General features: G+C 49.2%; 1 non-coding gene across 1 annotated transcript; it reads right to left on the reverse strand.

Annotated features, from left to right (window-relative positions):
* Positions 1-558: 558 nt before the first annotated feature.
* On the reverse strand, positions 559-632 carry Trnat-ugu (transfer RNA threonine (anticodon UGU)). Its single transcript has one exon. It is a non-coding gene; the product is annotated as a tRNA-Thr (tRNA).
* Positions 633-2,320: the final 1,688 nt, after the last annotated feature.

Raw genomic sequence — 2,320 nt, forward strand, 5'->3', positions numbered from 1 at the left:
TCGCTCGAACGTTTCGTAAGCTGGAAGACTTGTCGGATGTTCGACGTGTGCTGTGGTGAGTGACTTCAATACTTGACGACACCAAGCGAAACCATATCCGGACTTCGTGATATTGGGCGGCCACCCCTCATTACAGATGTCGGACGTCGTAGGCTGGGCAGACTAGTAGAATACGACAGACGGCGAACTGTGACGGATTTAACTTCAGAATTTAGTGCTGGGCAGAGCACAAGTGTGTCTGAACACATAGTGTCCCGGACACTCCTAACGATTGGCTTCCGCAACCGACGAGCCATGCATGTACCAATCTTGAACCCCAACATCGGCAACTAAGACTGAAATGGGCACGTGACCATCCGCACTGGACATTGGCGCAGTGGCAGGGCATTGCATGATCTGATCTAACCCGATACATACGAAGACAGTAACTTGTTCTCGAAAGCACAGTTGCTGTTGATGACCGTGCAGCTTTTCTCTGGAATAAATGATGACTAACTGACAACCTAAGCTGCCGACAGTTGTTGTTGATATACCTCGATGTGGACAGCTGAAAATGTGTGCCCCGACCGGGACTCGAACCCGGGATCTCCTGCTTACATGGCAGACGCTCTATCCATCTGAGCCACCGAGGACACAGATGAATAGCGCGACTGCAGGGACTTATCTCTTGCACGCTTCCCGTGAGACTCACATTCCCAACTGTCCACAATTCTACATATGTATTGTACCTTATAGACATTTGCCCACCAACTCATTACTCGAGCACACTTTGGCGATTCCCGTAAGAGTTTGGGCAACCTGTGCGCATTCACACAGACGAAGGTCAATGGCTGGGTAGCCTTCTAACTATATATACGAAGACAGTAACTTGTTCTTGAAAGAACAGTTGCTGCTGATGACCGTGCAGCTTTTCCCTAGAATAAATGATGACTAACCGACAACCTCAGCTGCCGACAGTTGTTGATATACCTCGATGTGGACAGCTGAAAATGTGGGCAAATGTCTATAAGGTACAATACATATGTAGAATTGTGGACAGTTGGGAATGTGAGTCGCACGGGAAGCGTGCAAGGGATAAGTCCCTGCAGTCGCGCTATTCATCTGTGTCCTCGGTGGCTCAGGTGGATAGAGCGTCTGCCATGTAAGCAGGAGATCCCGCGTTCGAATCCCGGTCGGGGCACACATTTTCAGCTGTCCACATCGAGGTATATCAACAACAACTGTCGGCAGCTGAGTTTGAATCCCGATACTCTATACATAATCATGTCGATAGGAGGGCGTGAATCTGTCGTCTTCCAGGAGAACAGATCCTGACGGCTATACTGCGGGACGGAAACAAGCGGTTGGCGGCTCCTTTAGGGTCTGCGGAACATTCATTTGAGCATCCATTCGTCCACAGGAGCTGGTGCAAGCACCATGACGGCCAAGGAGTGTCGTAGGGTGGTTGCAGATCACGTACGCCGCAGCATCACGATCACGTTTCCCGACAGGAATGGCATTTTTCGACAAGATAATGCGGTACGTCTTAAGGCCTGGTGTGTGATGGAGTGGTTGGAAGAACACAGTGGCGAGTTCCAATTGATATGCTGGCCCTCCAACTCACCAGGTCTGAACCCGATCGAGCACATCTGGGATGTGATTGAACGTGGCGTCAGAGCTCATCGCCCGCCTCCCCGGAATTTGCGGGAACTGGATGACTTGTGTATGCAGATGCGGTGCCAGATCCCTCCAGCGGCCTACCAAGGCCTCATTGCTTTCTTGACATGACACGGCGCCGCCGTTATCCGTGCCAAAGGTCGACATACCTGCTACTAGGTAGGCGGTCATAATGTTCTGGCTGATCATTCTAGATAAATAGTACTTCTTTTCTTTCTTAGCCTGCATAACTATATATGAAAAAACTTATATTCGCATTTGCGAATATGGAGAACAGTCAGGTGTATAATGGAATGAAGACAACGAAAATGTAGGGGAACGGCGACTCGAACGCGGATTTACTGCTTATCTCAAGCGGTCGACTTAGCATTAAGCTATACGAGCACGACTCAAGGACACACGCAAACTTACATATGTTGACAACCCTAAGTCTACCACCTGCACTCTGATATCCATTGAGTGTAGTCCGGATTATATTGATTGAAAGTCGCTTGCCCGGTGTCGGCGGATAAATACGATATGGCAGTGCCTGTGTTGTTCAGAAGTACGACGCAATGCTCTACTCGGATATCCTGCGATAAAATCGAGATCTGGTGACTGTTATGATCAGGGTAGATGCGCCATTTAATTCTCGTGGTCATAAAACAAATCCTGGACATGCGAA

Source organism: Schistocerca cancellata, chromosome 2 (genome assembly GCF_023864275.1).
Source record: "Schistocerca cancellata isolate TAMUIC-IGC-003103 chromosome 2, iqSchCanc2.1, whole genome shotgun sequence".
In the NCBI taxonomy this organism is placed as follows: Eukaryota; Metazoa; Arthropoda; class Insecta; order Orthoptera; family Acrididae; genus Schistocerca; species Schistocerca cancellata.